Source organism: Bactrocera neohumeralis, chromosome 3, assembly GCF_024586455.1.
Source record: "Bactrocera neohumeralis isolate Rockhampton chromosome 3, APGP_CSIRO_Bneo_wtdbg2-racon-allhic-juicebox.fasta_v2, whole genome shotgun sequence".
In the NCBI taxonomy this organism is placed as follows: Eukaryota; Metazoa; Arthropoda; class Insecta; order Diptera; family Tephritidae; genus Bactrocera; species Bactrocera neohumeralis.
In genome coordinates this window covers 51,163-65,460 of record NC_065920.1, presented here as the reverse complement: position 1 = coordinate 65,460, position 14,298 = coordinate 51,163, and the positions used below count along the sequence as shown (strand labels likewise).

At 33.3% G+C, this 14,298-nt stretch overlaps 1 protein-coding gene across 5 annotated transcripts in view; it reads right to left on the bottom strand.

The window, feature by feature from the left end:
- LOC126752402 (platelet binding protein GspB) overlaps window positions 1-14,298 on the bottom strand; it is a 32,565-nt gene that overhangs the window by 17,288 nt on the left and 979 nt on the right. Inside the window, exon 1 of one of the 5 annotated variants that reach the window (XM_050463164.1) lies at window positions 6,641-6,955. The exons of 2 other annotated variants lie outside the window; for them this stretch is intronic. The gene's annotated coding sequence lies outside the window, so the exon portion shown is untranslated. Of the gene's footprint in view, window positions 1-5,259; window positions 5,454-6,640; window positions 6,956-14,298 lie in introns of those variants that run through there. 2 more of the 5 variants (XM_050463162.1, XM_050463165.1) reach the window with 2 other exon arrangements.

Below are 14,298 nucleotides of genomic sequence, written 5' to 3'. Positions count from 1 at the left end.
ACGCTAGACAAATTTGGTTGTTATAGCTTGAGTGGTCTTGGAGGGCGGAGCCACCCCCATTTTTTAAAAATGTTTAGTCCACACGTGCCCCTTGCTACTGCAATCCCTATGTAAAATTAGAGTCATCCTGAATATATATGTGTACATATATAAATATACATAACCCTATATCTACCTCGATTAGTTTTAGGTGATACGTACAACCGATAGGTGAACAAAACTATTATACTCAATCGTTCGATGACACGATATAGTTATCGTATTATATAATTACATTTCATATGTACTCGTTGCTCTTAGCAGATTAAATAAGATATCTTAACAGTACTAAGTATTGTTGCGTTTGTTGCTTGGTGCTCAGTAGTATATTTTGTTAGCACACTGCGTTCGCGTGATCAAAAGTTCAGAACCTTTCACCGTTGACCCCATTATCGCATTTTTTCGATTACACTGGGTACTCGGTAACCGCAACTCTTAACACGTGACATCCTTTATTATGGTAAAGCAATTCTCTAAAGAATTCTGTATTATATCTGCGCTGTCTTTAGGGCTACATTTTGAGTTATTCGGAAAAAATTGAACGATATTTACATATACATATGTACATATGTACATATATTATAATTTGTCAAATGGAGTCTATTTTAAAATGTATCATACATTGCATGATCAATAACATATTCGGAATTGAAATTACAATGTTCATCCAAATTTGCATTTTTATCATAGACGATTTAACCATTTGTCAGAAAAAATTATTTGATAAAGTGAGCTGCTGAATTATCCATAAATAGATCATTAAATAAAATGCATGAATTTATTTTTGCTAACGTATCTTTGACTGAGTTCTTTGAAATATACATATATTTATATGAATATATGTATATGTATGTTTAGTATGTATAGTTTCTACTTGAGTACAATTTTTAGAACAAAAAACTCTATCGTGGTCGATAAATAAAAATATAAAATAAACTACTTTAGTTTAGATACCATCTATATACATACATATATATTTTAAACCGGGCTATACTTATATATACGACGTATATACATACAAAACACAACATAACATGTATACATCCGTATGTATGCATATACATATGTATACTACATCGTTCTTATTGGTAGCTCTTCTGTGTCCAGAATATTATTACAGCCATACATCCGATTAAATTGACCACAGCAGTTCCAACACTCATCTTAGTAAATATGTAAAATTTAACTTCCCATGGCTTAATTTGCTTCTAGTTTTCATCTTCCCTATTATTGGTGTGTTTTGTGCATACACCCCTTTTCCAATTGGACAAAAATCAGTTAGAAAGGAAATTGTTCAAATGTCGCTATTTTGCAATTATAATATGAATAAAGTTTACAATTTTGCAGATTTCATATTAAAACAAAATGTTTAAAATTAATAATTGCAGTCGCACATATATATATGTATAGTATTTGTTCAACTTTAAAATTTTTTGAGCAGTTGGTGTAATTTTACAAATATTTAGTATGGAAAACATTTGCAAGTAAAACTTGGAATGTATGGTATATTCAATATGGGTACAACTTGTACTACAAGATAAAGATTTATTAAATTTTAGGCATAAACATGCCTAACACCGATCATTAAGACTCTTGCAACTTGCAAAGCCAAGGGATTACCCTAAGGTGCAAAATTTTAACCAGAAGATCGGAAACCATATTTCATATTCGACATAAAGTTTGTTAGAAAAACGAAAATCATTATACATGTATGGTATATGGGAGTTTGGAGGAGTATCGCCCTGATTTTACCTATTTTTGCCAATACTACATACAATTAGCATACCACATACTAATAAAATGTTCCCTGAGATTCATTTAATAACCTTACATACATATGTACCATCACCAATCATACGGAAAAAAGTCACCCGGATGTTATGTATATATTTGTTATGTGTGACCTGGTCTACGAAAAGGGAGCTAACGTGCGAAAACTAGTTTTCTGGGAAAAGCTGTTAAAAATAATCGTCAGTTTCCCATTATCTCATTAATTGTTCTCCTTTTTTTTGACACCTAAGCCCCCTTTCCGTAGACCAGGTCACATATGATATATTTTCATTGAGACAACTCACATGCTGCCCGATATATGCGGTAAAAAGTTAGTATTTAGGTATATGGAATCAACACCCCTTAACTCAATTCAACCCATTGTCAGGAAAGGATTACCCCAGAGTGTCATTTATATATCTCACACATTGATATATACATATATGTATATGCGGCAAAAAGTCAGCTATAGGCACTGGGGTCAAAATATTCGGTAACCCATGGTCCAATTTTGACCTTGGCTCCTACATAGCCCTTTCATGCCATCTCGGAGGTAGGAATTAATGTCTTTGGCGTATTAAGTTATTCATTTATCGCGATTTTAGTAGTTTTTAACAAACCGATAATAGAGAAAAGGAGAGAGTTATCATCCGATTTTATTTTTTTCACTGTTTAGTTATATTCATTAATACGCCCACTTTTTAAATATTTTCGAAACACAAGCGATGATCCGTTGTATTATACTAATTTACAGTTTTATATTTTAATTTTCTGCTTAGTTACGGCAATTTATAAGTTTTCGATTAATGGTATTTTATGAGTGTAGTCCGATTACTCCCATCCACAATATCTTCATTTTTACTCAAGTTACAGCTTGCATGGGCGGACGGACTGAGAGACAACTCGTCTCATCATTCTGATGATTTATGTATATAAACCCTATATCTAACTCGATTATTTTTAGGTAATATAGCCAACCGTTAGGTGAATAAAACTATTGTACTCTGTAGCAATATGTATGTTGCAAGAATATGAAATTATTTTCAAAATGATCGTTCCTTAGGGAATGTAAAAAAAATTTATGTCGGCAAATAGTTTTTGCCTCTAATCACGAAATATGCAGTTTGCATATAAAACCACAATTCTAGAAATCAAAGTAATAAAGATATCTGTATTATAAATTTATAAATCATAATTTTCAATACCTTCTAATATATAAAACTTCTAATCATGGGAAATCGATTTATGTTCAATTGTCCCATTCAATATACATATGTATATTATACATATGTATGTATGTATGTATTTACAATCGGACAGTTCTCTACCTCGTATTGCTCGTACATAGCTGATTGCTGTCTTCAGTTTGAGAGAACACATTACATACGATCACGTCTCATGTCAAAGTCACCTTACTAATTTTAATTTTATACCTGCTTTGCTTTTGACTGATCTTTTTATGAACATGTGAACATAAAAAAGATCAGGGAGTATTTAATTTTAACGTATTGAAGTTCAAACAAAAGTTTCCCAGGTTTGACGATAAGAAAATTTATATGCATGCCTTGATATACATATACCTACATATGTACATATATATCGACGTACATATGTATGTGTTCGTCGCAAAGCTATAGACGTTGGTGGTGTCAGTTAACTCACCAGACGAATCTTAATTGGCAATTGGGCATAGGTGTAATATATAAAAGTACAATGTATATACGAGGTTTGTATGTGGCTCGTAGTTTATTTAAAAATATTTTCTACAATGAAGTGACTCAAAAACAAATAAGCCAATCTGGTGGTATGTTTGGGAACCATAAGTTTAGTCATAATAGGATTTCTGATAAAAAATTACGATAGGTTATAACCAAATAAAATTGACCTTATCAAATGGAGAGGATATAAAATGGGTAATTGGAGAGTTCAGTGAGATTATAGGATTCAAAATGACTTTTTACAGAAGGGAGCTTAGTATGACCTTGCTTATTTTAAACCTAAAGTTAGAAGTACTACTTATATGATAAACAATTTTGGTGAGATGAGCGGGCACATGAGAGATAAAATAAATTATCATTCAGTTAGAAGTTGCAAAAGGTTAGCCTAAAAATGTTAGACGGTAAAACCGTGGCTGAAACTATATTTATAGACATTTTAATTACATAATTGGTTAAAAATTGCAAACGAAATTGGTTTTCGAAAAAGGCCATGACCATGAAGAAGTTCGAATAGCAATTACCTGCCTGGAGAACCAAGGAATTGATAAGGAGCATGCATCAACTTTTTTGTGTGCTCTGCCTAATCCACACAAAGGGAGACCTCACAATCTGCGCCAACTACCGCGAGATAAGCCTCTTCAACATCGCGTATAATGTTTTATCGAGCGTATTGTGTGAAAACTTACAGCCCTCCGTTAACAAACTGATTGGACTTTATGAGTGTGGCTTTAGGCCTGTGAAATGAATAACTCAGCATGCGCCAAATCTTGGAAAAGACCCGTGTGGTGATCGACACACACCACAAAAAAATGATATTGATATACAAAAAACGATATGATCCATTGGCCTCAACAACCACTCCGTTAGTTTTGATTTCTCCAGAATGGATAAGAACGCGAAGCAAATGGGTCTGGTAGTGAATGAGAGCAAGACGAAATATCTACTGTCATGAAACAAACAGCCGTCGCACTCACAACTAGGCTCCCACGTCACTGTTGACAGTCATAACCTCGAAGTCGTAGATAATTTCGTCTATCTTGGAACTAGTATTAAGGGGTCAGTAGGGTAATCTCGCCTGTTTTTTTTTGACATTTTTTTTCGTAGAAATTTTTATTCTACAATAGAACTTTTTTCACATATAATGAGGTATATCGTGGAGTTGTTACAACAAGAACCCAATATACTTTCTATGTATATTAATTTTTGACTTTCAACCTGACTTTAAACCGATTAGACTGGCCGAAAAGGGTGATATTTTGATAAAATGAAGTGAACAAGTTTTCTTAAAAATTACAAAATTAAACAGAAGTTTAGCCTTCAATATTCACGGAGTTGATCTAGACTTTGGTCTTAACCTCATATCGCTAATATAATGAATTTCGGTCGTCTGGTTGACGTTTTTCTCGTCAACTCACTATAATAAATTTCGCTTCATCGGTTGAATTTATATCACGTATGTATATCACATTTGTGGATGATTTTAGTGTAATTTTAGCTGACGCGAAGTAAAATATAAAAATGCAATTAAGTGAGTCTATGAAAGTATTTCCTAACGCCTAAAACTATGTCCTCTGCTTTGATCCTTGGGAGTTGAAAAAGTATAAAATGCCCGGTTGCACCCGAACTTAGCCTTTCCTTACTTGTTGTTGGGAACGTGTCAATGAATTGATTACACCACAATTGGTATTATAATCGAACTACTAACAGTGACTAAAGTCAGATAACTATTCACCTAAATAACACCATGATTATTTTGTCACATTATGTAAATTTCCTTTGTTATTGTCCAATTTTAATGTCGTTTTTTGTAAGAGTTTATGGTTGACAAAATTATTCAAATGTAGTGAAAATTTTTAAAGATGGACTGATACCAGGGAAACGGAAATGAATTATTTAAAAGTAGTTGCGAAGTTTTCTAGAGCTTTCACTATAATAGCTTGTTGTTTTAAAATTATATATTTGTTATTATTTAAAAAATTTAGAAATGAGAAGAATTAGTAATTTAGTTGTGTACTTCTTTATCAAATTTAAGCAATCTGATCATTTGTGTTGATTGGCAGTGGTTTAATGGAGCAGCAGTTACGACAAACCTTTTGGATGTGTACATGGTTGTATTTATTTAATAAATGATTGTTGATTTTGGGGTGTATTTAAAGACATACTACTGTGATCAAATTGAAAGGTGAAAGGTTGTACTTCGCGTGTTTTTCGAATCGATAAATTTTGAGTAAGTTGGTAATACGGTTATTGACATCTATGCTAAATTTTAGATCAAAATATTCATTAGTATTTGAGGTACGCGTCGTTTTGTGAGGCTCTAAAAGTGAATTCGTCGACTTTTACTATGTCTGTATTTATGCATTGGTTATTCGTGATAATTTCGCCACATTTTCAACCACCGCATTCGCCTGATTTACCTTTGTGTAACTTCTGGCTATCCAGCAAATTCACATGACCACTCCGAGGACACCGTTTTGACTCAATTGAGGATATAAAAGCTGAATCGAAGAAGGCTCTGATGCCCATCACGACGGAGGATTTTTCCAAGTGCTACGATAACTGGAAAATTCGTTGGCATACATACATAAGTGTATTGCAGCGTGGGGGTATTACTTTGAAGGAGATGAAATGGACAAAATTCACCTTTCAATTTGATCACAGTAGTACATATATATGGCCATATGTACGCAATGAATACTTCTAACATAAACATGTGCATACATAATTATCAGTATACATATGTACATACTACATATGTATATTATGTTGAACATATATAATATTTTATACTTTCTTAAATTGATTCCGATAAAATAATTATTACTATTAATTGTGATAACATCATTATTCCGTGGAAATCGACATAGGTTTGTTCCTCTTATCAATAAGATTTCTCACCAATCGTCTTTACTCTCAAAAATTACTACTGTTAGTATCGTATACTACAAGTATGTACGAACATTGATATGTATGTACTTATGTATGTACACACATGTATAGAGTAGTCACGTGTTTCATTCTTTATGTTTGTATGTACATATGTACGTATGTATGTACATAACCATTAAAAAGTTGATATTATGATATAAAAATATAATAATAAATATACATACATATGTATGTAGCTAAATAACGACCTTTTATTGTGAAGTTTTTAACACTCGTGTCGACAAAACAATGTACTACCAAATATCGAATAATTTTGTGTTTGTAACTTCAAGTAATCTAATGAAAGTCATTTGAAATGTATGTATATTCGTTACATATTTTTAATTAAATATTGTTATGAAGCACTAAAGTATTTCCGCGTTTTCATTCACTGTTGTATTTGTGTGATAAAAAAATAAAACGGAAAACTTCGACATACATAAGTATGTCAACTGCGATAACAAATGAACGCGTAATACAACTGTACTCTCCGCACAACATACGCGCCACAACTGTGAGATGAACTTCCAAATTGTTCAAAATGTGCTCCAACAATCCCCAACCTACGGCAAACTGATAAGATAGAGCGGGAGAGTTAGGATTTGAGTATAAAAACTGAGAGAAACCAACTGTTGAATTTACCAGTGATGCCAACGTTTCCAAACTACTTAAAAGTTTTAGAAATACTGTATTGCAGAGATATCTGCTAACGTGTTTAGGTCTGTAATACATAAAAAAATTTGACTAATTAATGCATTTGGGATCTTATGTTTTGTTATCCGGGCATTACTTCAATTTTTCTATTAAAGCTATAGTTAAAATTTAACTTTCAAATCTTATAAAACAATTTTATGTGTCAAAAATTAAATTCAAAACTATCGAGGATCACTGTGTTAATTACCTCATTTAAACAATACTTTGTTGTTATTTAAGTTAATCCAATCCTAAAACCTGGTGAATAGGAGAAGGACTAAATTAATCGGAAACTGGCTTCATATTTAACAAATAGAAATGACACTTAGGTACATAATCAAATTCGACTGAATAAACCTTTTTTAATTTACTATACTTAACGCTTAGGATTCTCATGAATATGACTTAAAATTTGCAAAAGTTTGATTTTTGAGTTAGCTTTTTTTAATAATTATTATTCTATGTTTTTTCGAATACGTTGCTTACATATTTGAAATATTTGTGTATATACATACATATGTATATGGATGTATTAGACAAGGGCAGATAATTTTTGAAAGCAACAAAAAATCAAAGTAGGATGAAATTCATTGGAAATTAAAGATTAAATTTAAAAAATGAAAGGAAATATCATTTACAGCCGATCTAGGGTCAAGAAGAGGGGTAGGGGGGCGGGGTACTTGTACTATAGCTCAACATTTTTAGTTTCTCTTATATGAGAATTAAGAGTGATGAAGAGTAAATGCGCAACTGGTGTCAAATATTGTAAACACTGATTTGGCATTTCACTGACTGTGAGTATACCACATATTCAATACAGCTATTAAGCTTGTCAAACTATACATACATGGTACCAGAATATTAAAATATCGTCATTTCACAATGTTTTCATATGTGGGCATGTACTTAACCTAAAGCAATTATAAAAAGTCGCACAAAATTATATAAAAATACATATGAGAAGATTGAAATTTTAGAGTGCTACTCTTAAATTCATTTACATTGACAATAAAATGCACTTCGGTTCTTTCATTCACATTTCTCTGCCAGTTGTTGGTTTTTGTTGCGGGTGCTGATAATTTTACTTTGCTTTTTGTATCTCTTCCGCACTACTCATTTTCTTGACATGACGGGGTACTGTGAAACGAATAAAAATGACATGTTCAGCCTCAATGGCCCCAGCAACCATTGCCCTAAACAAAAACAATAATAGCGAAATATGTAAGTAAAAGCAATGAAGTAACAAACTTGGCATGCATGCGAAACACTTTGTGGCTGAATGTGGAATTAAGTCAAAATCGGTTTGAGTTGTAGAAGGGAATGAGGATCAGCGGGTTGGCACTGTTCTACTCGGTCGTAGCCTGTATTAGCATTAAGTGCATATGCGCATTATGAGCTTCGCAATAACAAAAAGTCCACATATTATACTCTTACAATATCATACACACCAAATACCTATCAGTACAGCCACAACAATAACAACTATATACACAAGTATATATGAATATATTTCTATGAGTACTTAAATAAAAGCACGTTTTGTGACACACCAAGTGATTGTACGAATACTAAAAAATGTACCAACAACTAAATGTGTGACTGTCTATAGGTTTGGAAGGTTCAATGGAGGTCGCCTGGTCAGAGTTCAAGAGCATTGACTAATCAACACTCAAAGTATGTTCACTCAACGAATTTTAATATGAAATGCATTTTACATATTAGCATATAGTACATGCATATACAATACAGCAACCGCTAGACCACTGCCGTGGACGAGAGGTTGCTGCGTATCTCCAATTCTGCCAATCGAATTTATGTGACCTCCGATGTAAACTCTCTTCTTTAAATACATACATACATATTTATATTTATATGTAAGAATGCGTTAAAAGACTCGTAAGCCATATGCACATATTTGGATCCGGTAGCTCTAAACAATCGATATGCATAAACAGTGAAATTCTCCATTACGGACAGTCCGGCTATGGGGACATCTTCCATAACTGGGCAAATTTCCTGAAAACAAGGTTTTCGTTATTATTTTAATACAAAAGCGATTCCTCAAACCCGACATGATTACTTTCCAATGGCGTGACACAGACATTATTTTGGTGATATTTCGTTCAAATTATCTCTGATAAAATTTGCCAAATAAATTTAGTCGAAATCAGTCGGTCAGGTCCTGAGATATGCGATTTCACTAAAAAGTGGGCGGTGCACGCCCGTCGTCCGATTTTCACACCGGCTCCCATAGAGCTTTCTTACACCAGGAGGTTAAATTTAATGTCTCTGTCGTATTTATTTATTGATTTATTGCGCTTTTAGAAGTTTTGGAAAGTATCGTTATATGGGGAGTGGGCGGGGTTATCTTCCGATTTCATCTATTTTCATACTGTCGGTAGGGGTTCTTAAAATATTTGCCCTAATCAAATTTGGTTGTTATCCCTTTGGTGGTTTAGGAGACATGTTCATTAAACTTATTATTTTCAAAATTTATTACTTCAAAAATTTTTGCCCCCGGATGCCCTTGCTACTGCAACTGTTAATTGCATTTGCGGGCGTGGCAGTGGTCCGATTACGCCCATCTATGAACTTGTAATTTTTTACTAAGAAACGCGTATACCAAGTTTCATCAAGATATGTCAGTTTTTACTCAAGTTACAGCTTGCACGGACGGAAGACCGGACAGTCACCCGGATTTCAACCCGTCTCATCATCCTGATAATTTATGTACATATATGTATATAGCCATATGTCTATCTCGATTAGCTTTAGTTGATACAACCGTTAGGTGAAAAAAACTATTATACTACATATGTACAGGCTGCAAGAGTATAATGAGTAAAAAATTATTTTATATATAATATAATTTTAAGCTACTATAAAATTCCGAAACGGAAATTAAATTCAAACATAAAGAGCTCATAAAAAATACTATTCCTAGGAATACAATTTTTGAGTAAAATTAATTTTTAATTACTAAAATTAAATTTAAATTAAACAAATAAAAATTAAATTAATTAATTTAACGTTTTGCTACTCTTCCGTCATTTGTGGCTTATCCACAGCGGTTTTGTAACATGACGCATGTTACTTCAGTCCAAATTAAAATTATATAAAATGAGTTCTTGCCAACGGAGAGATTGTGGTATCATTCCTTAATCTTCCTTGGCTCATCAGGTGTAAGGAAGTTTCAGTGCATTTGATTGATCATGAAGGACTTTTATTTTGCGCAGTATATCAGTTTTGGTCCCAACATTTTTGTCTTCGTAATGTAAATATAAGCTAAATGGACATCGTTTATATTTTATTTTAATTATTCATCTTTTCGTGAGCAATAACTTAGTTTTGAATTGTTTTGATTTTTTATTTAAAACAATTCAGCTCTTTAATTACAAATGTATCTGTCAAGTTCTCATTTATTAGGTTGGCAAAGTAATACCAAAAAAGAGTTGGATTGATCTGAAAATGAATTGCTTCAACTTTAATTTTAAGTTTAACAAGTAAGGAAGGGCTAAGTTCGGGTGTCACCGAACATTTTATACTCTCGCATGATAAAGGAATAATCGAGATTTCATTATCCGTCATTTACATATTTTTTTATTTTGCTGTAAAATTAATTAGATTAGTAGTTCCTGAGATATGGTTTTTGGTCCATAAGTGGGCGACGCCACGCCCATTTTCAATTTTAAAAAAAAAGCCTGGGTGCAGCTTCCTTCTGCCATTTCTTCCGTAAAATTTAGTGTTTCTGACGTTTTTTGTTAGTCGGTTAACGCACTTTTAGTGATTTTCAACATAACCTTTGTATGGGAGGTGGGCGTGTTTATTATCCGATTTCTTCCATTTTTGAACTGTATATGGAAATGCCTGAAGGAAACGACTCTATAGAGTTTGGTTGACATAGCTATAGTAGTTTCCAAGATATGTATAAAAAACTTAGTAGGGGGCGTGGCCACGCCCACTTTTCCAAAAAAATTACGTCCACATATGCCCCTTCCTCATGCGATCCTTTGTGCCAAATTTTACTTTAATATCTTTATTTATGGCTTAGTTATGACACTTTATAGGTTTTCGGTGTTCGCCATTTTGTGGGCGTGGCAGTGGGCCGATTGCCCATCTTCGAACTTTACCTTCTTATGGAGCCAAGAAATACGTGTACCAAGTTTCATCATGATATCTCAATTTTTACTCAAGTTACAGCTTGCACGGACGGACGGACAGACAGACATCCGGATTTCAACTCTACTCGTCACCCTGATCACTTTGGTATATATAACCCTATATCTGACTCTTTTAGTTTTAGGACTTACAAACAACCGTTATGTGAACAAAACTATAATACTTTGTTGCGAGAGTATAAAAACAAGGAAATTATATTTGCTACATGTCTTGTTTATTATAATACGATACTTTTTTGTTCTCTTATTGCTAACTGGAGAAGAAAGGTTCAAAGCTCCCTGCCCACGCGTATTTATTTCCTCAATTTTTTTAGAGAATTCAATCGGACCGAAAAAGATTTTTTTAACAGTTTAAGCTTTGTCCGATTGTGTTTAACATCTTATAAGCTCTTTTATTGTAAATGTTAGTCGAATATCCATTCCGATTTTCAATGCCTGCGCCAGTAGTAATACTTAGCATGCTCTACAAATAGTATCATGACAAAGTTTATGCCCTGAGTTCCTCTGGGTCCTAATATACTTATTATATGTATGTATGTACCAGCATATTATGACAGTGTATATGTACTAGGTTGAGTATGTTTGAGTGTAGTCAGTTGCCAGTTTCTGTCCGCTGTTTGCACTCTTTTGTGTGACTGTTTGTATCGCAAAAATAATTCTAAAAATACATGGTAATGGTGATGGCTCAGGTCGCGCGGTCGTCGCATTTAAGATATACAAACATATGCATATTCCTACATATGAAGACATTTTACTTGGCATTTGCTCGAGCACGCTCACTGTCCCTATGACAGAGGAATTCTTTTTTAGAAATTTAGGTGTTGTAATAAAAAAATTATGTGAACAACATACATGTATGTACATATATGTATGTATGTACAAACATATGTGTATACGATTTTCATTATGAAGCGTACAAATGGATATGCATAAACAAAAAACGTTATTTTAAATATTACATCTAGCTTTACTTCGATAGCCTTTCTCTCAATCTCATCTGATTAGTGGCACGAAAGATGGCTTATATGTACTGATGATCAATTTTATTATAAACAGCACTGTCGTTATTAAAACAGTAAAACACTAAATTGACATATTTCAGCATTTTGGATTGCTACTGTAACACAATAAAACCACGATGATGCTCAAAAATATTTACATTTGATCCCAATGATAGCAATGTCGTTAGACATTTAAAGGGAGGGATTTGGCCTTCAAAATTATTTCTTGTCAAAAAACGAGTTGAAAATATAAGGATTGTACTGGATTGAAGATATATTTATGCGTAAAAGTACGAATATGAGCAGATTTATAATTTAATAAATTATAGCGAAAATATAGCACCTTGGGCGTACTCGTTCATACATACATATGTCGATGACTGCCGGTGAACGTTGCTAGCAAAATTACCATTTGGCCAATATTTGCAGCATTTCCATCATTATTAATCACATCACGTAAGTGAATATATTCCTCGGCGCGTAGCTTTCGTTGATTCAACCGAATAAGGAGAAGACGTTCCTTTTCAATTTTTGCGTATTTTAACAAATGATTAAATTTATTTCGTCGGATCATAAGGCGGTAGGCATAAAAGTTCATGCAAGAAACTTTTTTGTTGACTCATTATTTAAATTTACTTGCATTACATTAAAATAGTATTCATCTTCGCCACGTGGAAAAAGAACTGGATACTGCAATGCATAATATTATCGTGCGTTTCCGCAACGCGTCGAAGGTTTTCATTTCGGCGATGGATGATAATATCGCGACGCTCGAATTCTGTTCCGACCATAACCATTACAACGTCGTCTTTTACCGATGCATTGAATCGCTGCTTATGCTCCCCGGCTGGTGTTTTGTCTGCTCTTATCACAACCTTATAATCATCTGTCGGCATCTGGTCTAGAGCTGTTTTGAATGAAGGTATGAGGCTGTTGTGTTCATGAAACATAGTTTGAAGTTCTAAGACGATTTCTCGTCTTACTTCAGTACTGATTGCCCAACGCCGATCAGCTTCTGCAGCTTCATTACCGGTGAATTAAATTTGTAAAAACTTGGGATCTTCATCTTGAACTGAGAGCAATGATCCAATTCTGTGGTAAATTTGACCTTGCACTTTAAAAGTGGGCATTGTTCACTATCTTGGTTGCTCCAAAGAACGTTATTTGGAAGCATGAATTATACTTTCGGATGTTTTGATAAAAATGTTTTGAAGTTGGAGTGCGCTTAGAAATATAACTATGAAGTGGCTCAGGTGGTTTCATCAATGATGACAAAACAACTTTACCGTTCGAACAGCACATTCCAGGCGATTCTTTAGCGAACTTCAAAGCACCACAATGTGTACGAACTTTCATTGCACCGATCACTACGTCCTTGTGATTTCCGTAATCATCATCCTTATTGTAGTTGAACGCCGCAAGATTTAAATCTAGTTTTTTTTCTTTGCGTACGTTTTTGGATTGTCTCAGTAGCTCGCGATGAAGATTTTTTTTTCACTATCTTGTTGAAGCCGTGATCTATGCTCTTCTTTAGTTTCTATATTTCTTCTTGTAGATATGCTGTTACGATTTTTCTCAAGGCGTAACTCACGTTCATCAGCTGTTTCATTTGCTCTTTTTTCCTTAACTTTAATTGTATTTCAGTACACTTCAATATACTTCATTGTACTTAAATATGTTTCATATTGACATATACATATATATATATATATATGTATATGTAAATTTGGGTTATAAAACAATAGAATATCATCATAGTAAATAAAAACTTTATTTGACAGTTCAAAAAAAATGCTCCGATCGTCACCAAACAGGATTACTCGTCAGGTCAATCTAAAGATTTCCTGAAAGTTTACAGACATACTTTCCTTTATATATGTACATATATATAGATAGATGGATAGATAGATAGATAGATATTCCTCGGAATCACCAAATTGGTTAAAACTTAATCATCGACATCGCATTTTT